The following is a 23356-nucleotide window of genomic DNA, read 5'->3' on the forward strand; positions in this document are numbered from 1 at the left end:
GACAGAGGGCCACGAGGGGGTCCGCAGGAGTGACTGCCCGGGAAGGAGGTAGCAAGAAGCAAAAGAGGTAGAAGCACTTCCAGCCTCACTGAGTTACAGTACAGCAGAGACTGGCTTCTGCAGCCCCTCAGGCTAGGGCGGGGTTGGGGAAGGTAGGGGGAGAGAAGTAACCTCCAGGGTTTGTCTGTCTTCCTCCCTCTCTCGTGTTATTCGCTGCGGACAGTGTTTCCCCTTCGACAGCGGGAGTCTTTCCCATTAGCCAGCAGAGCTGTCGCCAGGCTCCAGGGGCCCCGGCTCCTAGTACTTTCTCACAGGATAAGGGCTCTTCTATACATCCTGCCCCAAATACAGACTCAGCCTTTCTCTGCAGCTCTGGTTTCCATTCCAGATGGATTCACAGCATCGCTTCCCCCACAGGCGCGCAGGCCTGGTCTTTCTGGTAGGAAATGCCTTGCGAGGTTCATGGATATGATTGGAATGAAGGCTGCCCTGAGTGGGCCTGGAGGGGCTGTTGGTTTTGGTGAGTGGTTTTGTGGCCCTTGTCCCTCTTGATCCTGGTTAACGCGTTTGTCTCCTTGTGCTCTCTCTGTGGTATTTGGTCTTTTTAGATCGCCCTGCTTGCCGACCCGAGGCGTTGGTTGAAGAACACCTCCACTCTGCACCTCCAGGCCTCTCAGCACTCAGCCCCTGGGTGCTCCTCAGCAGGGACGCTGTGCTTCTCAGTTCTGCTTTGCCTCCCTTGAACTCAACGGCAAGGCTATTTCTCACAGTAAGAGCTATTCATCATTCCTTTTCAATCGTAATCTGCTACCCTCTAGTCGATGGAGAATCTGCTTGTTTTCCTTAAATGTCCTTTTTAAGTGATTGGAACTTGGTCTGAGGCAGAAAGACTAGGAAGCCCTTATGGTACAAAAAAAGCGTAGGAGCCTCTAAAGCTCATGCGGCCATGATGACAGGACATATGTGCCAACCTGAAGAATTCCCAACGGTAGCTTCAATGTTTTAATATGGCTCCGGGGCTCAAGGGTTTATAGGAAATTTGAGCGGCTCAGAGTAGGGTCTGCAATCTTTACCTTGACCTCAAGAGCAGGTTCTTAGGCTTAATTCCTTGTGAATCACCTTCTTCCCATTACAGGAATAACAATGAGGCTGGAGAGTGGAGGGCGCGCCCATGATGTATTCACCTGGGGCTGCCCTTCTGTGGATGGCCCTGGGTGTGTCTACCCGAGATGTCTTAGAAGGTATTGTGAGCTGGCTGGGGGACTGAAATGGTAAAGATATCCTTTGGTGGCAACAAAGGACAGTAGCATTGTAGTCACCAGGGACCAGCAGGAGGTCAGCTTTTTGGACCTAACCAGCCTTCATGGATGGTCATCAGTGTCACTCAAACTGGGTAATTTTCATAAAGGGACAATTTATAAATGTATGAGCTAGAAGTAGGGAAACCTTGGCCCTTGGGGAAGGAACAAGGGAAAGCATAGTTACTGGAATGGGAGAGGGGAGAGGGAAGGGGGAAAGAGAGCACGTGAGCGTGAGAACTGTGTGCAGAGGCACCATATGGAGCTGCTGCCTTCAGTCCTGGCTGGCACAGGATGGCAGCAGGAAGTAGAAACTCATGCCTTGTTGGCCTCCTGTCCTTTGGTCTCCTGCCCGATTCCCTGGTGGTCTAATCCAGCGGGAGGACAGAGGACAAGGCAGCCCATTGATGCTGCCCTGTAAGCCAACTTCCTGGGGCACAGAGCAGGGCGGAAAAGGGTGGAGAGTGAATCTAAAGGGGCAACAGAAGATTCCAGCACAGTGGAGTAGAGGAGAAATCAGGAGAGGGTGCATGAAAGCGCCGAGAACAGATCCTAGTGGTGAGCAGATTCACGCATGCACAGGTAGTGTGCTGAGGCACTCTTCTTGCTTTGGGATTAAGGTGGAACTCCTGTCCACAATCCCTTAATGCATAATGTGACTCATTAAGCTCCTCAGTCCCCAAATGTTCTTCCTCATCCCCAAACCTTGAATACATCCATCACTCACAGGTTGATCCCATTTTAACTTTTTTTTTTTTTTTTTGAACTAAAAGGTTCTGCTAACTTTTCACTGTCTTTGGCATTCATGACCCTACAAGTAAGGACAAAAGGAAATGAACATTTTCTGAGTCCCTATTCTGTACCTGCACCATGTGCAAGATGTTTGACAGACAAAATCACTTACATTGCACCGCAGTCTTCTAAGACAAGTATTACGACTATCTACATTTCACACATGAAGAAAAGGAGATGTGGGGGTAGGGGGTTAGCCTGCCCATATCCAGAGTTCCCAGTGATTCCCAGAGTTCCGAGTGCTGCAAGGAGGCCAACGAGCTGGTGAACAGGGTGGGATCTTGACCTGAGAACAGGTTTTAATGTGAGAAGAGGGGGAAAGTCATCCCAAAGAAGAAAAAAGGATACAGTGAAGGCAAGGATGAGGTCTTAGTCTGCTTGGGCTGCTATAACAAAATCCCACAGACTGGGCGGCTTATGCAACAGGTATTAATTTCTCAGTTCTGGAGGTGGGGCTGTCCAAGATTAAGGTGCTGGCAGATCTGTTTCCTAGTGAGGACCCACTGCCTGGGTTGCAGAGGGTCACCTTCTTGCTGTGTCCTCACATGGTGGAGAGAGAGGGCTCTGATGGTCTTTTTTTTTTAAGAACACCAGTCCTATCATGGGGCCCCATCCCCATGACCTCATCTACACCTAATTGCCTCCCACAGGTCCCACTTCTAAATACCATCCTATTCGGGTTATCATCACATGTGAATTTGGAGGCACACACAAACAATCCAAGCAGATAAGAACCTTGAAGATTTGCTTAGAGGTGGGTCTACCCTGCTTTTCTCGGTCGTGACATTGCCTTCCCCACACCCCAGAAAGGACTCCAATGTAACTGCCTCCTCTTTCTCTTCGCCTGACTCCAACTGAACCCCAACATTCAGTCTTCTAACCTCAGTGGACCTCACAGAGAATATGAATGCTCTCAATAGTGACACATTTGAAGTCAAAGCTGGTGGTATAGTGTTAATTCCATGGGTTTTGTACAAAATGTCCTGGGTCCAAAATTTACTTATGATCTAGGTGGCCCTCGCCAAACACACTGACAGTCAATTTTGTTATATGTAAAATGGAGTAACACTATTTGCCTATGGAAACCTTACAGCACAATGTTAGGGACCATGATGGACTTAACAGTGAATATAAAGAGCTATCTGGAAGCCTGCCCCCTGATTCCCAGGCCTGGGTTTCTGCCTATGATACTGTATTTCCTTTATCTGAGGCACAAAATGTGACATCTATTAAGCGTTCCAGTGTCCAGGGGACCTTGCACTGCACATAGAGAGCCTGCCATCATAACATCTGCGTCAGAGGGCTGGCTTGTACACATGAGAAAACACAGATAAAAAGGAAAGCAAGACGTAGGGGTGTGATGTGAAGGGAGTGGCTAGGATTTACTCTTCTGAAGCCACCCTACAACCTAGAAAGTGCTAAAGGAACCCAAAGGTTCTCCCGTGGGGGAGGGTGATTTACCCAAAGCTGGTCCTCAGCCTGTTAGCTACTGGGCTGGAGCGCCCTCTAGCGATCCTCTCACTGAGCCTGTAAGATTTGCTTTGTAAAATTTTCATCTTTTTAAGAAGACCAGTTCTTTTGACAGTCTGTCCCTCAAAGTTTTACTGAGAATATTTCTTGCCAGGCAATATTCTAAGCACTGGGGATATAGCAGTATTGAAAATTCTTGCATCCCTGACTGGTGTGGCTCAGGGGTTTGGGCGTTGTCCTGCAAACTGAAGGTCACCAGTTAGCTTCCTGCCAGGAGAGGGCCCATTCCTGGGCTGCAGGTTAGGTCCCCGGTTGGGGGCCTGGGAGAGGCAACCAACTGATGTTTCCGTCCCTCTCTTTCTCCCTCAATTCCCCTCTCTCTAAAAATAAATGAATAAAATCTTTTTTAAAAAGAAGATTCCGGCAATGTTCTTACTTTAAACTAACTCAATACCCGATTAGTAACTTACATTTGCAGCCCTGAAGAACGTAATTTGCTCCATTTTATGTATTGCAAAAAGTGAATTTTTAAAAACTAGCAGGCATAGAGCCCATATAAAATGAAACCGAGCATCGTGAAATATTGATGTAAATTTGAGGAATGAGGTCTTTTGAGCTCAATTTTATGTGACACGCCACTGTATCTTAGCACTTCTTTCCTTTATTATAGATTATACTTCTGCTTTTCATATGCTTTTTAGATTTCCCTATAAATGTGGTAAATAAATTTACCACTTTCAGGGGTTCCTCTAGTTCTTTTAATGTAATATGTGATGATGTATTTTATTTTAACTCCCTTAAACATCCTTTTCTCTCTCTCTCTATCTTTTTTTTTTTAATTTATTGACTTTAGGGAGGGAGAGGAAGAGAAAGAGGGAGAGAGAGAAAGAAACATCGGTTTGTTGTTCCACTTATACAATTCTAGTATGTGTCCTGACAGGGGATAGAAGGCACAACCTTGGACTAATAGGACGATACTCTAATCAACCAAGCTACCCAGCCAGGGCAGAGTTCCTTTAGTTCTGCGCTGCCCAACACAGTGGCCAATAGTCACATATGACTATTTAAATTAATTAAAATTAAACAAGATTTAAACCTTAGTTCTTTAGTTGCACTACCAACATTTCCAGTGGCCAATACCCACATATCACTGGTGGCTCTCTTGTTGGACAGCACATCCATAGAATTCCATGAGAGATGGTTCTAGCGAACAACAGTGTTGTGATGGGGAATCCAGCCCTGGGAATGTTGCCTTTAGTTAGCATGGAGGTGTAATTCATTCACTCAGCTCTCCAGCCTGCATTTTAGAAAGTAGCCTCCAGCTGGTACCATAAGGAAAATAGAGGGTGTGCGAACTGGAAGACCTAACTTGCTACTGTTTGCTGACTCCACCAGGAGAGGTGTCCACCTCCTTTGTTCTCCTTTGGTCCATTGATCATCCAGATGGGCGTCAGACCAACAGAGGGAGCTGGTTCCCAGGCTGCTCAGCTTGGAAACGTTGGTCGCTCCTTCCTTGGGAGGTTTTGGTTGCCAAAGCTTTGCCTCTCTGCCCCCTTTGCCCTGGGTTGCCCTGCTCTGCTCTTGCCCTCTGCCCTTTCTAGTTCTAACTTTAGGCTAGAAGAGACTTGAGGGGGGTTCTGCTTATTGATGACTTATACACAAGGAAGTGTATATAAGTGTATATTTCCTCTGATGAGAGAGCAAGGCAATGAATGTGAGAGTGTGTGAAAAGTTTAAAGTCTTTGCTTTTTCAGCCATTACCGTTTTCTTTGCTTCAGCAGCAAAAAACCTGGAGTGAGCATACCAACTCATAGGCTCTTCCCATTTCTGCAGCTAACTAGCTTGTAACTTTGGTCAAGTCATTTCCTTCACCCCTAGGCCTCATGTTTTTCACATGTGGTGAGGGATGTGGGACTTGATGACTTCCAAGGTCTTCTGCAATTCTAGATTCTATAACTTAGCCAAAGTCTTTAAAGATTTTGTGACTCTTGTGGACAAAGAGGTTGTGATCAAAACAGACCTCAAAGATAAATCTCCAGGCTCAGATGGTTTCAGTGGAGAATTCTTTCAAACACTTAAAGAAGAGTAAACACCAGTTTTATACAACCTCTTCAGGAAACGGAGGAGGGAACACTTCCCAACTCATTTTATGAGGCCACATTGTCTTGATGCCCAAACCAGGCAAAGACTGTACTAAAAAAAAAGGAAACCATAAACTAATGCCTTTCATGAACTTAGATGCACAATCTTCAATAAAATATCAGCAAATTAAATGCATCATCATTATAAAATAATTATAAATATTATATAAAAAGAATTACATACGATGACCAAGTAGGATTTATTCCAGATATATAGTCTGTTTCAATATTCCAAAGTCCACCATATCAAGTGGTCAATAAAGTTTAGGTATTTTTAAAAAGTCCACTATATCAACAGGCTAAAGGATAAAAATAATATAATTTCATCAATTGGTACAGAAAAAACATTTGATAAAATCCAACACCCATTTATGATGAAAACTTTCAGCAACTGAGGAATAGGGAGGAACTAACTCAATTTGATAAAGAGTATCTGCAAAACCCCACAGCTAACATCATAGTTGGCAGTGAAAGACTGCATGCTTTCTCCCTAAGACCGGGAACAAGGCAAGGATGTTTTCTCTCACAACTCTTACTCAGCAAAGTACTGAAAGTTCTCGCCACTGCAATAAGGAAGGAAAAAGAAGTTAAAAGCATACAGAATGGAAAGGAAGAAACAAAACTGTCTCTGTATGCAGATGACATGATTGTCTCTAAAGAACATCCCAAAGAACCTACAAAAAATTAATAAAACCCCTATGACTCCTATATGAGTTCTGCAAGGTCACAGGTTACAAAATCAACATACTAAAATTAATTACATTTCTATATGGTAAGAACAAACAGGTAGAAACTGTAATTTAAAATGCTATACCATTTATAATTGTTACAAAGAAAATGAAATACTTAAGTGTAAACTTAAAACAGGCACAAGATTTTTATGCTGAAAATTACAAAATGCTGCTGGAACAAATTTAAGAAGGACCTAAATAAATGGGGAAATATACTGTGGGTATAGGTTGGAAGACTCAACATAGCAAAAATGTCAATTCTTCCCAAATTCACCTAAAGGTTTAATATAGTTTGTTTTTTAAAAAAGATTTTATTTATTTATTTTTAGAGAGGGGAAGAAAGGGAGAAAGACGGAGAGAAACATCCATGTGCAGTTGCCTCTCGAGCACCCCCTACCTGGGACCTGGCATATAACCCAGGCACGTGCCCTGACTGGGAATTGAACTGGCCACCCTTTGATTCACAGTCCAGCACTCAATCCACTGAGCCACACCAGCCAGGGCTGGTTTAATATAATTTCTATCAAAATCCCAGCAAGGTATTTTTGTAGACATAGACAAGCTTATCCTAAAATTTAGATGGAACAGCACAGGGTCTAGAATAATTACAGCAATCTTTAAAAAAAAAAAAAAGAAGAAACTGGGAAGCCTTACTCCATCTTATATTAAGATAAAACAGGAGACCAGGATGAAAGAAAAGAGGGATCAAACCCTGGTCAGCCCTTTCCTGAGAGAGCACAGAGGGAACCTCAGGGGGCTTCTCCGCATCTGATAAGCTGAGGCAATGATGATGCTGGGTGTACATTCAAAGGCCACAAAGGACGCAGGAATCCTATTTCCCAGAGGAAATCCCTATCTTCTTGGAACTTCTTCACAAATGGCAAGGACTTTAGTGAGAGGAGCAGGCAGTGCTTGAGAGGAAAACTCTGAATTGCTGCTGGGTTTTGGGGGTGTCTCATGGGAAAAGCCACATGTTCTAATTCTTTCCACAGGTGCACCCATAATTTGAAGGCAGACTGATATCTTCTCATTCCTGTTTAATGGCTGTGTGCTAGACCTGATCCTGAACATAATATTTGCTCGTTTGCCTTCTGTGAATTCTCATTTTAATAGGAGAAAAAGGAGATGTAGAGTGTCCTCCAAGCTTAGGTTAAGAGGCAAGATTGAAACTGGGGCTACCTAGAACAAGTCACACACAGAGGTGAAATCTGGAATGTCAGTGATGGTTAATTTCTAGATATTCTTTATGGCTCTTTTCCAAATCTGTCCTTTTCTAAAAATTTCCTATTTATTCATTACAGGCTGTATTCTGTTACCTCTTTAGTAACTTTAAACTTGCTTGTTTTGTAGTGTCTTTCAGATTGTTCCATCATGTCTAATTCTTGGGATGCCAATTCTCCAATTACCTGTGTCCGCTCAGGTAGTTCATTTCTTCTTGTGCTTTCTGAGATTTTATATTGTCCTCATCTTCAGCTCAGACTTTTATTTTCAGTGAGAATGTTCTAGAAGTAGAGCCATTTTGCATTTGCTTTTGCTGGGGCCTCAGGGTTGAACAGAGCTTAGATGACCTTATATGTTAATTCCTTGGCCTAGAATTCTCATTACCATAGGGCAGGTAGTAGAAATTTGGACCCACACAGCATAAACTTGGTTTGGTAATCTCTTGTAGGAGAGTTCCCCCTCCCCGCCACCTACCCTCAGGCTCCCTGTCTCAAACTCTGAGACATAACAGTCTTGCTTTCTCTTTCTCCGAACTGGTGGGAAGAGTTTTGCGAGTCCTTCTGGGCAGCTTTACACACGGGTCTCAGTTCTAGCCTGCACCAAGGCCCTGTCCCCACCCCCTCCCTGACAGCCACATCAGGCCATGTGACAGCTCTCTCTGGCTTCCAGTTCCCTCTTTCATTCTGAAATGTGATTACTTTTCCTTTTTGTTTTTCTTTTGTTTTTGTTTTTTACCTTGGTGTTATATATATCCGTGTGAGTGTGTGTGTGTGTGTGTGTGTGTGTGTGTGTGTATCCATTTATCTATCATCTATCTACCTCTCCATCTATCTGGAGAGAGTGATATGGTCTTCCCACATTTGTATATCTGTAGGGTCAGGAGACCCATTCCCATTAGCCCTGTCCTATATGTTGTAGGAACCCCCTGTCCTCTGAGGAATTTGTTTAACAAAACTCCCAGAATATCCACCATATGTCTTGGGCTAAATAGACAAGCATCCTAGGATTCTTAATAAGCATGAGTGTGTACTTATTTGACTAATTAGGAGTTTTTGGCTTTTGATTAACCAGAGCATTCTATTATACCAACATGCTGATTAATTCTGGTGAGTGTTTCATCGCCTTAAACTTAGCATTTCTTGTTGCAAAGGGGTACGGATATCTTCGGTTTGAAGAGTTTTCACCTGTGTTTTTCCTTCTCAGGTAACATCTTTTCTCTCTGCAGGGATATAACTTATACCTTTAATCATAAACTTCATATACACACACATTTGCACTCTCACCCATCAGGAAACAGTTAAAAACTCAAAACTCACGTCCTCCCAAAAGTCTTTCTTGATTTGCTCCTGTATTTATCTCACCTCTGCATTTACCTTACTTGAATCACATCAAATTATTTTGCCTTCATTAACATGGCAGTTGGTGAGTATTCCTGTTTTTTAGGCACGTATTCAATAATGCATACTAACGTGGGGCTCAGGGAAGGCATGGTGTCTTCTACTTCTATGCATCTACTCACTAGGCCGAGGAAGGCATTCTGTACCCAGTGAGTATTTGGTTATTTTGCAGACAGATTAGATGAATATCCTTGTCCTATTCTTTTATTTCCCCTTTTTATTGTATTTATTGGGGTGACACTGATTAATAAAATTATACAGGGTTCAGGGGCCCAGTTCTACAACACGTCATCTCCACACTGTCTTGTGCATTCATGTCCCCAAGTCCTGTCTCCACCCTCGTCCTACTCATCTCAGGACCTCCTGGTTGCCTCCAGCCACTTTGTCTCCAGAGGGCATCAGCGACTCAGGGTCCCAGTGTGAGATCTCAGGAGCTCCATCTCTTCCAAGTACCAGCTGCTGAGCCCATTACCCAGGGCTAGGCAGGAAGAGCCCAGGCTCTTGAACAGCGATGACATCAAGATAGCCCTCCTTCCCCCAGCCAAGCTCTGCTTTGGAGCCAGCAGGGCGACCAGGCCCCCAGTCCTGCTGGCATTTCCTCTTCGGATACTCGGTGGCTCATTAAGGGGTGGAGGGCTTGGGAAGGGGCCAGGAGAAATGGGAACAGCTACTGGAATGAAAGGCAGGCGCCAGTGACTCTTTGGTTTCCAGGCTGGAGGCATTTCTAGAGAAGCAGCACTTCGTTTTCATGTTGGGATTTCATTGGAGGGACTTCCTTCCTGCAGCCCATGGAGAGGACCTCAGACACTAGAAGCAGCTAAAAAGACAACTCCCTGCTCTGTGGGTATGGGGTTGTCCCCCATTCCGTGGGCTCCATTACATTTCCCCAGTGATCACAGATGATGTCTCAGTACTCTCCCTGCCGCCTGTAAGCCCAGGAATTCCTTACCCCCACCACACCACCCTGGAATGCCTTCCTGGTGACTGGGACTGCCTTTGGTCTTAAATGGCTTCACGACATTGGAATTACTTTCTAATCTGGGGGGTAGATGTGAGTCCAGGCACATAAGTGGAAAGTAAGGTAAGCCAAACCAAGCAAAGAAGCACAACTAAGAAATGAACACTAAATGATGCTAAATTGCTCAAGCAAGACCTGGGCGGATACGGTGGCTGTTGTGGTCCAGCACGGCATGGGGCTGGGTGGGTCAGTTCCGCATAGGTCTCCCCTCTGCCTGTTTTCCACAGCTCTCTCCCCCCTGACTCCGTGTTGCCCTACAAGGTCCCTGGTCCGTGGCTCCATGGTACCTCCACGGTACCTCCACACCCCGACAGGTGGGATAGCTTAGCCAGAGGCACCTAGCGAAGACTCCTCACCAATGTCTGAGCAGCTGCTGGTATTGAAGGTGGCTTCCCCTCCACCCTTCAACTTGTCAGCTTTCTCACTTCTCTCACTCAGAGTTCTAGAAAGCAGGGAGTGGCGGGGTGGTGCAGCTCACACCTTGATTTACCACTTCCTTTCTACTCTACTTTCAACCTAGGAGTAGCCGAGGGAACAGAGAAGAGGGATGGTCCCTGGAGAAGACCTCCTCAGTGGGACCCATGTTGGGCACAGTTGTCCAATGATGATGACCTGTAATTTGAGAAGTGGCCGGGATAGGCAGTGGGGCTGTCAGGAGGGAAGTTTCTGTGTCTTGCACTTTTTTCTTTATAATGTACTTTGGACATTGGGACACTGGGGAAAAAGGGGGGAAGGGTGCAGACAGGAAGGGGAGGTTGGAAGCAAGCCAAAAAACAGCCATCGCCACTTGACTTGCTGCATTCCTAACGCTGAACTCATTCTAGTCTGCTCCCAATATAAAATGGAAGGGGCAAGGCATCACTGGCTGCCTCAAAGACTCCAGACAGACTATTCAGACCTGGGCCCCTGGGAGGGTGTGGGGCGCTCTTAGTTGCAATGGCCTTAAGGAACCTGCACAAACTTGACGCATTGCACAGAACCCAGAGACTCTTTAAGAGGCTCCCAAATGACCTGCATTTCCCTGGAGGGGCTGGTCAACCCCAGACAGGTCCCTTCCTCGTCTACAATGAGTTTGGCATATAAACACAATGCAGTTGTAAAAGGTTTAACATTCTGTAAACGACCCTGGTTGAATTAGCAGGTTAGTCTCCTGGGTTCAGATCAGTCTTGGGACGCCCAAGCCTTGCAGTTTGGGGAACAAGCCCTGCCTTTGCCTCTACTGCTGTGGCATGAAAGCAGCCACAAGTCTCAGAGCGGCTGTGTTCCAAATTTCATGAAAGAACACTTAAATTTGCATTTCATATGATATTCATGTGTCATGAAATACTCATACCTTTCTTCTTTAAATTTATTTATTTTTTTTATCCTCACCCTAGGACACTTTTTTTTGTATTGCTTTTAGAGAGAGAGGGAGAGAGAGGAACATCGAAGTGAAAGAGTACCGTTGATTAGTTGCTCCCTTTACATGCTCCCAGACCAGGGGTGGAACCAGGGATCACATGCGGCCAGATCAGGAATGGAACCTGTAACTCGGGCATGTGCCCTGACCAGGAATCGAACCCACAGCCTTTCGGTTACAGGATGATGCTCCAACCAACTGAGCCACACGGGTCAGGGCTAACTAATCTCCTTTTGATTTTTTAAAAAACTGTGGTAAGAACACATCATGAAATCTATCCTTTAACAAATTTTAAGCGTATAATACTTTACTGTAAACTGTAGGTCTTTTACTTGTTTTTTAATACTTTAAAAATGTAAAAGCTATTCTTAGTTTTCAGGGCATACAAAAATGGATGGTGCACCAGAATTGGCCCTTGGGCTGTACTTTGCAAGCCTCTGGTCTAGGAAACTTGGTCAATAGCAACCAGTTTGTGAGGTTCTGTTTCAGGATTAGATGCCAGGGAACAAGGACAATAAAAATCTGTGTTTGTGAACCCAAGGGCCCCTGGAGAAGAACCCCAAATCATATCTGTTCTTTCTCTCTCTGTCAATAAACCCCAGTTTTTTAGTTCCACATAAAAAGAGTCAATGAAGTTTCACTTTTGTTTTGTGTAAGAAAGTGGTAAAAGTGTGCCAGCAATTTGATCACAGGCACAGCAGCACCAAAACAACAGACACTGGGAACCAACAGCCGTGAACCTCTTCAAGGACAGAGTCAGGGTTCTTCACTTCGCAGAAATGCCGTTCCTCGGTCTGTCACGGTGCTCACTGAGGCGGGCGAGTGGGTCCTTGCTGAGGGCGGGGACCTGCATCTTGGTCTTCACACCGCTGCCAGGCCTTTAGGAAGCTACAGAACTGGAGGAGCCCCTTTGTATACGCAACCCCATCGCGTCTGCCCCAGGCAGGCACTGGTGGTTTCCATCATGGCACCAGGAGCCTTGAGTTCCTTTCTGGTGCTCATGTTTCCTGACCTCAGCTCCTCAATTACTTTTCTTTTTCCTTCAAGAAGATGAGGCCACCTGCTTCTGTCAGAAAAGCAGATTTGAAACAGAAACCTCCCTTTCTCTTTTCCACTGCGTTCTGAGGGCTCTTCAACTTCCACTGGTTTCAAGAGGGCTGGAATCCCCAAAACAGACTCACTGAGCAGGTCAGTGCCTCGAGCAGATTTGCGTTACTGGGTTCAGCTCCACATCAATGTTATTATTAGGCGTGTCTTTAGCGATGGTTGGCTGGTCGCCACACAGCTGCTTGAATTTCTATCATTTCCCTAAGCAAGGCACCCATGCAGAGAGCCCTGGCTGGTAGCAGGGCGGGATAGGGCCCATGAGTGCCAGGGGCTTGAGCTTCCTGCACCCCACTCAGCTGCTCTTCCACATGGGAGAACAGGTATTCTTGTGGGCAGGAGCCTCCTATCTCAGCTGAGTTTGTTGCCTTAAGGTTCCTCTTGGCAAGCCCAGAACGCCTCAACGGCTACTTGCTACTTAATTTTAAAAAACCCAAAAAACTCTGAAGATTATCTTTACCATCTTTACACTCAGCAACACAGAACAAATAGTTCTCTGAAGCCACCTACTGCTTAAAGCCTCTGGATCTCAGCTCATGCTGTTCCAGGCTGTTCCCTCTGCCTAGAGTGCCCTCTTCCTCTCATCTGGCTAATGGCATCACTTCACAAAGAAAGCCTTCCCTTACCCCACCCCTCGCAGCAGAGCTCAATGCCCTTCCTCTCTGCTCCTTCTACATGTTGGATTTTGCATTTGTTCCCTGCCTATCACAAGCCTTTCATCAACCACACTACAAATTTATCACATCTGACTTGAAGCTGGACAAAAAAAGCAACAATGATTTAAGAAGCACTGGAAATACGGTTTTCCACCTTCCAGCCTTAATGACAAACTTCTCCAAGGGTGTACAGAGGGCCTTAAAACACTCGCTACCACTAGTTTGAGGCCATTGTAATTAGCATAACATGTATAACTCCAGCTTCCAGGCCAAGTTACTTGTAAATTACTATCTTGTTACCAAATACAAAAATAACTTGGAATTACTGAAAAATAAATTATTTTAAAATATTGTTTATATGCATCTCATTATTCCAAGATCTCAATGTTTGTGCCTGTCTTGTAATAAAGTATTAATATATAGAGACCACTGAAAATAGTGCATAGCATATCATAAGCAGTCAGTCAGTGTTACCCACTTTTAAATGTACATACAAAAATTTTAGTGTTTTACATATATACACATGTATAGAGAGGAGATCCATATTGAACTTTTAATTTTTTTACTAAGGTATGAACATTAAACAACATTTTGATGATCTGGACTGTGACTTCCAGAAGGCAGAAAGCCTTCTGTTAAGATGTTAACTATCTTTTATTTTTCCTAAGCATATAGGAAGGCACCCGGCATATAAAGGGCACTGAAAACACAACTGAGCATTACCCAGAACTGTTCACCTTGTGTAAGCCCGCCTCGTAAGTTTATATGGAAGGTGAACAGGTCACAATAAACAGGGGACAGCTTTGGAAGTGAAAAGGTATAAAACAAACAGACTCTACGCTGTGGGGTCAGAGGGAGAGGAGGTAAGTGGGTGTGCTTTCTGCCCACCGCACAAAGTTGGCACGACACCGGCCTTACCACCTGCGCCGGAGGGTCCTCCCCGCCTTCTGTTTCTCCAGGGATCCTGTCCTGTCTGTCTGACCCGCCGGGAGGGGCCGGGCTGTTCTCCGGTGCCACCTGCGTCCTGGCATTCCTACAGAGAGCTGCCAGGCTGTGAAGATCTTTTCCTTTTAGCTCAGTTGTAACAACATAGCAACTGAGGGTTTTCTTGTCTTTTTTCTTTTTAATGTTTCCTTCCACTTATTTTGATTAATAATTTTTCATAAATGTTACCAATTCTGATTCTGTATTTGGTATTCTATATTCCCTAGTTTGCTTAAATTTTTTTTTTTTTTTTTTTTTTTTTTTACGTTTTGACCTCCTGTACCCATTTCTTTCATCCCCACCCCCACCTGTGGCAACCACCAATCTATTCTCTGTATCTGTGAGCTTAGTTTAAAAATTTTTTTTTAAAGATTCTGTATATAAGAGGGATCATAGGTATTTGTCTTTCTCTGTTTATTTTGCTTAGCATAATGCCTTTGAGGTCTAGTCTTGTCTCAAATGGCAAGATTTCCTTCATTTTAATGACTGAATGATATTCCATTGTCTACATATATACCATACTTTCTTTAGTCACTCGTCCATCAGTGGATACTTAGGTTGTTTCCATATCTTGGCTATTGTAAATAGTGCTACAGTGAACATGAAGGTATACGTATCTTTTCAAGTTAGTGTTTTTATTTTCACTTTATACTGTGAACCATTTCAAACACATACAAAAGTAGAGAGAGTAGTATCAATAGTTCCCCTCCCAAGTATCCATAACTAACCTGCCAGAATGTTCAATACATGGTCAATCTTGTTTCACTTATAATCTCTTGGATTGTCTCATATATTTATTCAGTTTCATAAGATATTTTATTGTGGTAAAACATACATAACATTTTCCATCTTAACCACTTTTAGATGTACAACTCAATGGCATTAATTATATTCACAATGTTTTGCAATCATTGCCACTATCTATTTCTAAAATTTTTTTCATCATCCCAAGCAGAAACTCTGTACCCATTAAGCAATAACTCTCCCTTCCTCCTGACCTCAGCCCCTGATAATTTCTAATCTAATTTCTGTCTCTACGACTTTACTTATTCTAGATATTTAATATAAGTGGAATCATACTGTACTTGTCCTTATGCATGTTGCTTATTTTAGTTAGCATCATGTTTTCAAGGTTCATCCATATTTTAGCATTACAGAACTTATTCTTCTTTAAAGCTGAATAATATTCCATTATATGTGTATATATCACATTTTGTTTATCCATTCATCAACAGATGGATACTAGGCTGTTGACACCTTTTGGTTGCTGTAAATAATGCTTCAATGAACACTGGTGTACAAATGTCTGTTTGAGCTTTGTTTTTAATTCTTTTGGGCACATACCTAGGAATGGAATTGCTGGGTCATAGGATAATCTATGTTTCACTTTTTGAGGAATGGCTGCACTGTTTACAATGGCGACTGAAGGGTCCCCATTTTTCCACATCTTCTCCAGCACTTATTCTCTATTAAAAAAATTATAGTCATGCTAGTAGATATGAAGTCATATCTCACTGTGGTTTTGATTTGCATTTCCCTGATGTTGAGCATCTTTTCATGTTCTTACTGTGTATCTGTATATCTTTTTTTGAGAAATATCAAGTCCTTGCCCATTTTAAAATTGGGTTGTTTATCTTTTTGTTGTTGAGTTGCAGGAGTTTTTTACATGTTCTGGATGTTAAAGCTTTATTAAACATACAACTTGCAAATATTTTCTCCCATACTAAAGATTGTGATTTCACTTTCTTTATAGCGTTCTTTGATGCACAAAAGTTTTTAGTTTTAATGAAGTCAAATTTATCTATTTTTCCTTTGATACCTGTGCTTTTTAAGTGTAATATTTTAAAAAAGGTTCCCAAATCTAAGGTCATGCAGACCTTGGCCCTTCGTTTTCTTATAAAATCTTTGTAGTTTTATTTCTTAAACTTAGGCCCTTATCTATTTTCAGTTCATTGTTATATTTGGAATGAGGCTCAGAGGTATATTGTTATAAAGCAGCTTATGTAGTGAGGAGACGGTGACTGTCTATTCTTTGCAGTGATTGGTTATAATACAGAAATTTCTTAAATGATAGCAAATTGGTTAGTGGTTACATCATATAAATTTTAGGGAACAGTTTAAATTTCATTTATGGTTTTCAGAAGTATGAGCAAGAAGTGATACAGGTCAAGTTAGTCTTGTTTGTCTTGCAAAATAAAGTAAATTAAACTTTGCTGTATAACTAACCTGGTTTTGTCTGCTCAGGGAATTTTCAAGTCTGGTCTCTGTTTGTGTTTGATTTTAACAAGTGTAATGTAAAGGTCCAACATTGTGCTTTTCCATGCAAATATCCAGCTTTCCCATTTGTTGAAGAGACTGTTCCCTCTATTGAATGGTTTTCTCCCTTCTTGACTGTCACTTGACCTTGACCTTGTGAGCTCTGGGCTCCCTATTTTATTCTATTTGTCTATATACTGATCCTTCTGCCAGTACCACATTATTTTTTAATTTATTGATTTTAGAGAGAGAGAAGAGGAGGGGAAGAGACAGAGAGAGAGACAGAGACAGAGAGAAATTGGCCTTCTGTTCCCCTTATTTATGCATTCATTGGTTGCTTCTTGTATCTACTCTGACAGAAGATGGAACCTGTAACTTGGGTGTATCAGGATGATGCTCTAACCAACTGAGCAACCTGAGCAGGACCACACTGTTTTGATTATTGTTGCTTTGTAGTAAGTTTTGAAATCACAAAGTATGAGCTCTCATATTTTGTTCTTCTTTTTCAAGATTGTTTTGGCTATTTGCAGTCCCTTCAGATTTCATATAAATTTTAAGGTGGGTTTTTCTATCTCCCCTAAAGAAAATGCATACGAATGCAACATATGAAATCAATGTATTATGTGACATTAATAGAGTGAAGGGGAAAAGAAACACACGATCATCTTAACTGAAGCAGAAAAAGGTTGATGGGGACAAAATCTATTGGGATTTTGATATAGATTGCAATGAATCTGTATATTGCTTGGGGGTAGTATCATCATCTTAACAATATTAAGTCTTCCAATCCAGGAGCATGGGATGTTTTTCCATTTATTTTCTTTCAGCAATTTGTAGTTTTCAGTGTATAAGTCTTAGGCCTCCTTGGTTAAATTTTTTTCCTAAGTATTTTATTCTTTTTGATGCTATTGTAAATGGAATTATTTTCTCAATTTCTTTTCTGAATTGTTCAGTAGTGTATAGAAATACAACTGATTTTATATTTTGTATCCTACAACTTTGTTGAGTTTGTTTATTAGTACTAATAATTTTTTGTGGATTCTTCAGGGTATTAGAGGTAATTTTCCTTTTCCACTTCAGATACCTTTTATCTCTTTTTTCTTTTTTTCCTAATTGTTCTGGCTAAGACTTCTAGTAATATGTTGAAAAGAAGTGACAAAAGTGGGCATGCTTGCTTTGTTCCTGATCTTAGGAGGAACGTTTTCATTCTTTTACCATTTAGTATGATGTTTTTCATGCAAAGTCTTTATCATGTTGGGGAATTTCCCCTTCTAAGTCTAGTTTATTGAATGTTTTTATTATGAAAACATTTTCATATTAAATTTTGTCAACATCAAACTTTTCTGCATCAGTTGAGATGAGGATATGTTTTCCCCGCTTCATTCTGCTAATATCACATATTACATTGATTTCATACGTTGCAGTCCTAAGATAAATCTCACTTGGTCATGGTGTATAGTCCTTTTAATATGCTGCTGAATTTGGTTTGCTGGTATTTTGTTGAGGATTTTTTTGCATCTATATTCACAAGGAACATTAGTCTATAGTTTTGTTTTCTTGTAGTATTTTTATCTGTCTTTGGTGTCAGGAAGAGTTAGGAAGAGTTCCCTCTTCAATTTTTTAGAAGAGTTTGAGAAGAATTGGGATTAATTCTTCCTTACTGTTTGGTACAATTTGCCGGTGAACCCATATTTTTTTCTTTGTTGGGAGGTTTCGATTACTGATTCAATTTCCTTACTTGTTATAGATCTGTTTAAATTTTTTATTTCTTTTTGAGTCAGTTTTGATAGAAATTTGTGTTTCTAAGAATTTGCCCATTTAATTTCTATTATTCTTTCTGTTGGTGTTGATATTATTCTTTTATAATCCTTTTTATTTCTGTGAAGTTGGTAATGTTTTTTCTTTTATTTCTCATTTTAGTAATTTGAGTCTTTTGGTTTTTTTCTTTGTCATGGTGCCATGCATTTTTATTGCATTACATTGGGAGACATGTAAAACCTGGCTGTCTCTCTTTTGGTGATATTAAAATTGATCAGTGAGGTTTGGATGTTATCAGCCTAATGCATTCATTATAAAACTCTCTTTTAGCCTTTACCTAATGGTTTTCATAGCTTTTGATGATCATTGCCCACATCTATTATTTCACAGGGGATGTGGAAGTTTTGAAGAACATACTTTAGTGAACTCATCAGACATGCCAAGGTAGAATGAAAGATGTATTTTCAATATCCAGCCTTTTCGTTCTGAAGATCGGTGTGGTAGGAAAGAAAGATAGCCAAAAGCTAAGAGCATGGAGACCAGTCACATCAGTAAGATCTTAAATAAACCACTTGGTTATTTAAACTACAATCTGCAAAAGCAGGACACTAGACAAGATGACCTGTTGAAGCACCTCACAGCTCTGACTTTCCAGAGCTCTATTCTTATAATTTAACCTATAATCACAGTTATGACTGGTCAGCTTTCAAGATACCTTCCCTTTAGTTTCTGCCACTCAGTTTACCAAAAATATTCCTTAAGTTTCATGCAAGAATTCTGGTCCAACCCATTGCACTTCAGTGGTTATACTTATCACATGAGACATCAACCCAGACAAGCGGCTCAAAGGGACCGTCCCTCCCTTTACTAAAGAGCTCATTCCCCCAAACACTGCCCATACCTGCATTGGACAGAAAGAAGTTTCTCCCATTCTCTGAAGAGCAGCTAGTATCTTCACATGCTCTCCACCCTGGGCAAACTCTTCTCGGGGAAGTGTCTTGTAAAGTCATTCATTCCAGGGTGTAATTGACCTAGACATTCCCTTTCAAAAGTCTTTTAATCTGAATAAGAGATAAAACCATCAGTAAAAAGCATGAATGTATAATGGTGGCATTTTAAGGAGAATTAATTTTCTTGCAGGAAGACGTCTTTCAAATCACATGCTACATCATCCTTAAAACAGTGTGCCTGACAACAGTTCTAACAACATTTCTTTTTTAAAAATTAAATTTATTGGGGTAAGTGGTTAATAACATCACATAAATTTCAGATACAATTTTATAAGATATCGCCTGTACACTCCATTGTGTGCTCACCATCCAAAGTCTCCTTTTGTCACTCTCTATTTGACCCCCTTACCCTCTTCACCCTCTCCTCATGCTTCCTTCCCCCTGGTAACCACCATACTGTCATCTATGTCTATAAGTTTGTTTTTTAACAACATTTCTTTTTTCAAATTCATTTTTAGGAAGAGGAGAAGGGAAGGAGAAAAAGAGGGAGAGAAATATTGATGTGAGAGAGAAATTTTGATCAGTTGCCTCTTGAAAGAACCAACAGACTTTCCCTTAAAGATCCCAAACAATGACACTGCACTCACAACATTTCTTAATCCATTGTTCTTCCCATGTCCTACAGCCTCTTGGAAGCTATAGGAGGGAAAGACCCCCTTTAAATGTCTCCAGAGAGGGCTCATTATGGCCTAGTTAGGCTGGTGAACCGGGTGAGAAAACTACCCTTGGAGGAGGTGATAGTGGATGAGAGTCCTAGGGGCAAGTCAGTTCGGGAAAGCGGGCGCTAAGGAAGTTCGTGGTGGAGCAGCTAGCCTTGGGCAGGAGAAACCTCTTCAGGAGGAAGCTCTTACCTTTGGTCAACTTCAGAATGAGAGGTGAGAGCCAAATAAAATGAGTGTCAAGCCCGTAAGTTTGAATGTAACCAGGAATGAATGAACAGAGGCACAGCACCAGGACTGAGGCCGACAGTGGTGAGTGAACGCCAGTGGGCCCCTTTCCCAAGGCGACTGCATATAAACCAAGGCAGACCAAGCAGCTCAAAGAAGCCACACCAATCTGGCCTCTCTGCACTTTTGTGTATGATAGTCCTACCATCTGGGCAGCTGTTTTTTCTTTTCTATGCCTTTCCAAGTCCTAATCATTTGTTAACACTCAACTTCAATTCCCATCTTCGTGAAGTTTTTTTCTGATTACCCTCATCTGGAAGTGATTTCTTCTTCCTCAGGACCTGGCGATCATGGATGCTCACTTCCCTCCTTCTGTCCTTGTCACTTAGCAGTGATTTTCCTGTGTTTAAGTCTTGCCTTCTACAGCGGAATCTGTCTGGAGGGAGCAACCATGCTCGAGGCCTCTCGGTGTCTCCCAGCACACTTGGCCTGGTGCCCCACACATGGCTGCCTGCGGTAATGCTGACTGACGGACAAGTCATCGATCCGATGGGGCAGGCATCCTTTCTCAGCCATCCTCTTCCCCAAAAACACTTGCTTGAGGAGTTTCCCTGGAACAAATGACAATGAACATGGAGAACTGGTTAGCCAATGGCTCGTTCCCTCTGAGCAAAGGGAGCTGGTACTGAGTTTAGGCTGCTCTGCCCGTCTTGCTTTAAGCGGCTTTCCCACGACAGACTCAGGACCTGAAGTTTGGCGCCGTTAGCACCACAACTGAGAATCGAGTGGTGAGAGCTGCAGCAAACGCGCCGGCCTCTGACCTGCTCTTGCTCTGCACCATTTGCAACAAGGTGGTCTGGTGTTTCCTTCCCAGCTCAACCCGCAGAGCATGCCCAAATGGGGTACTAACTGGGTTTTGGTGCAGAGTATGGGCGTGCATCTCGGAGTAGGTGGACTTGGGCTGGGTGCACACGTCTATTCATATGAATGTGATGACTCTTGTAGTGGGAGGGGCGTACATCCGAGTACCTGCGTCTCTGTCGATTGTGTGGATGCACCTCTGAGTTTGTGCAACTGATGGCGGAGAGTTCGGACCCGCACATGTGTGTGTCGTGTGGGTGTTACACGTGTGCCCGTCTGTGTGTGGCTGTCCGTGAGAGCGCTCCCATCCGCGTTTCTGCCTTGCTAGGTCTGTGCATCAGTGTGTCTCACCTACGAGTGTATGAGTGTTTGAAAGCATGGCTTTTCAAAGCAGCTCCCCAGCTGGTTCCTAAGAAAAATGGCTCCTGCTTGTCCCCAGACCCTAACTTTGACCACATGAAACAGATTCCAGTTGGTTCACTGGCCTGCTTCTCTGTCTTGAGATGGGGATGAAGGCCTGGAGGAGGCCGGTGCTGGCCCTTGCCAGGGCTCTTTTCCTTCAGAATGCCATTTCTTTTTGGTGCCCTGTGGTCCTGATCGTGCCTGGCAGTCACAGAAGCCCTGGCCTTGGGTGTCCATGGCATCCTTCGGAATATTTCAATGGGATCTAGATGCCAAAACAGGAGGGCCTTTTATAGTAATTATTTAAATATAAAATTAATAAAATTAATTAATTACTTAAAGGGAAGACCCTTTTAGAAACCCAGGGCTGCCTTCTACTCCCCCACCTCTCAGGGGAGGGCTGACATTCCCAACACTGTTCACAGTCTTTGCCTCCTTGCCTCCCTGCTCCCCACCCTTTTCGGGACCTCCTTCCTTTGGGCTTGCAGATAAACTGTGCCCCTGCAAACAAAGCCATCCTTCCTGCTCTGGGGGAGCCCTGCCGCACCCTGCACCCTGGCAGGCCACAGCTCAGAGGTCTTCCCTTCCTTCACCCATCCTTCTTCTACACCCTCCTGTGCTACTGGATTAACCCTTTCATCTCCTCCAGGAAGCAGAGGAGGTCAATGTTAACTACACACTTTTTGTCTCCAGCCCCCCTGCATCATCTCCTGCTCACTGCCCTACACTTCCAAACCCCCTCCAGCACAGGAGGAAGAGTGAGCTGCCGGTGAAGGCCTGAGGAGAACATCGTCAGGCTGAAGAGCCAGGAGAATTGGCTTCTCTTCCCAGCTTCATCACCCCACTTTCTTTGTGACCCTGAACGGTCTCTTCACTAAATCTTAATAGCATGATCTGTAAAAAGGACAGGATAGCCCCCGCTTCCTGCTGCTGCCAGGATCTCGCAGAGCACCTGTGGCACAACATGCTCACAGGAGCCCAGGGCTGCGGGAACAAGCGTAGGCACGAGAAGGCAGGGAGAGCGGCCCAGGATTGGGAAGGTAGAGGGTTAAATGCGATTACCTTACTGGGAGGGGGAAAAGGCTTGTCTGGGAAGGGGGGGATGCTGAGTAAAAAGTAGAGCAGGCTCTCCTCAAAGATGTCACCTCGGTTCCTTTCCGGTCCCCATCTCCGATAAAGCTGCCCTAGCCACGGGCTATGCCCAGCGCTGCTCACCAGGGCCCTAGCAGGAGTGTTTCGGGAGAACTAAGAGAGATCCAGCCGCTTCTGTGGGGTTGGGAGTCCCCTGTCTTGGGGCAGGAGCGGAGCCCACCTACCTCTGCACCTATGGGGAGCGGTACAGGGGAAAGTGTGCCCAGTGGTGACTGAGAGGCTGGCAAGGTCCTCCTGTGGCGACTCGGGCGGAGTGGCAGGCCAGAGGGTGTCTCCTCCTGCTCCTGTTTCCCATTTGTTGGGAAAAGGGAAGACAGTCCTCTTCTAACTAGAAGCAAATGCTTTGTCTCCTCTTGAGATTAACAAACAAACAAACAAACAAACACCAAGGGGCATTTTCCCCATCAGGACTTCTTCAAAAACAGGACACACTTCTCTTTCCCCCACCACAGCCTCCTCACTGGCATCTTGGCCTTGACCGTCCCCTTGTTTCCTGATGCGCTTTTGTCCATCCAACAGGATTGGTGGGGCTCGGTTTCCTCCTCCCTCCAGCCACGGAAGTCCCTTGCTTCTGTCTTAACTGGAAGGGTCTAATTACTCAAGGTGTTGGTTTCTCTGTGGCAGGAGAAACTATTCTCACTGTTTTGTACTCTTTCCTTCCAGGTGCCAGCCACCTTTCCTCAACACCTGCTTCCTGGGTTGGGGGGGGGGGGATGGCGGGAAAGATGTGGGTTGATGGGAGAGAAGGGGCCAGAGTGTGTTCAGCATGAGTACAAGCCTCTTTTTGAGCCAGAGGGGCTCCAGGCTTGCATGAATTCT

This window comes from Pteronotus mesoamericanus, unplaced genomic scaffold (assembly GCF_021234165.1).
Source record: "Pteronotus mesoamericanus isolate MK-2021 breed Mesoamerican mustached bat unplaced genomic scaffold, CSHL_Meso_final contig_169, whole genome shotgun sequence".
In the NCBI taxonomy this organism is placed as follows: Eukaryota; Metazoa; Chordata; class Mammalia; order Chiroptera; family Mormoopidae; genus Pteronotus; species Pteronotus mesoamericanus.